Here is a 1,434-nt window from a genome sequence, read left to right as displayed (position 1 = left end):
GATCTGCATTAACTGCAGAATCTGAAACTAGCGATTTTGGACCCTATTTCGGCCCAGTTTTCGGCCCGGAACAGCAGACCAGAGTCAGAGAATATGCAGAAACAACAGAGAGAAAACATTCATTAAGTAGTTTAGATCTAGTTTTGACTCTCTTAGGTTTTCTTTTCTCTCTAGTTTTAAGAATTTTAATTTTCAATTGATCTTAGCATTGGAACATTGAGAAGAGTTATTTTCCTCATCAAGACTTCATCACTCTAGTTTGTTCTCTTAACTTGGTTTTATTCTTCCATGTTCTTTGTTATGTTTAATTTTGTCATTCAGATATTTTTATGATTAATTAATGCAAGGATTATTTCTTTTTAATTTAAATTTCATTCCAATAATCATGTCTTCTTTTAATTCCCTTTCATGTGCCATGGATTCTTTATTTACAATGCGTGAGTAGTTTCATTACTTGATGGGGAGTTGATTAAAAGGAACTTTTGAGTTGGAAGGATTGAAAGAAAAATTTGTAATTGGGTTGAATGTTGGATTGCTATCCTGTCACCGACGCCAATCCCTTTGAACTAAGTGGGTTGCAACTTATGAACAGATCTCACATTTCCACTTGTTTGACTTTCTCTTACCTAGTAAGGGATAACCAAACAGAACAACTATTAATTATAAATTAATCTTACAATCACACCATCAATGATAGAGATTCTAACCAATCAATTCCTAGTCAAGGCCTCTTATTTTTATTATTTAAAGTTCCTCAATTTAAATCCCAATTTACTTAGCTCAACTCTTTTTGGAATATCTGATTAATAAAACAGCACATTTTTCTGCAACTCGTTGGGAGACGACCTGGGACTTAAAACTCCCAGTAATTTTAATTTAAACTTTCAGTGACATATTTCTAAATTGATAGGCAGATTTAAGGTGAGTTAAGAACTATACTTGCAACGTAACTGTTCATACCCTGACCGAGCTCCCCCAACTCGGAAGTTCATAGAAAGGTCCGACCTCGTCCCAAGGCCCACGCCTGAGGTCGGACCTCGGACAAATAAGCTAAGAAGGCCCATCAGAAGGAACGAAGCCCAAAACCTAAAGGCCGAAAAGGCCTAAAGAAAGGCGGTTCCACAAAGATAGGGATAAAGCTCCCAAAAGATAAGATAAGATAAGAATATCTTATCCAGGGAGGATCACGACCAACTACTATAAATACACTGGATCACCCAGGTATAACTCATACTCTAATTCTACTCAATATCTGCTTGGACCCATGCTAACTTAAGCATCGGAGTGTCATTGCAGGTACAACCACCAGCCGCTCGGCACATCAAGCTCGGGTCACGGAACCCTCACCTCGGGTCTTGCCAGACGACCGAGCTACACGTTTCAGGTAACCCCCGGAACATTGGCGCCGTTGCCGGGGACCTGGAAGTCATCCCT

This window comes from Arachis duranensis, chromosome 4 (genome assembly GCF_000817695.3).
Source record: "Arachis duranensis cultivar V14167 chromosome 4, aradu.V14167.gnm2.J7QH, whole genome shotgun sequence".
In the NCBI taxonomy this organism is placed as follows: domain Eukaryota; kingdom Viridiplantae; phylum Streptophyta; class Magnoliopsida; order Fabales; family Fabaceae; genus Arachis; species Arachis duranensis.
The sequence above is the reverse complement of the archived record's forward strand: the minus strand, read 5'-3'. Positions refer to the sequence as shown.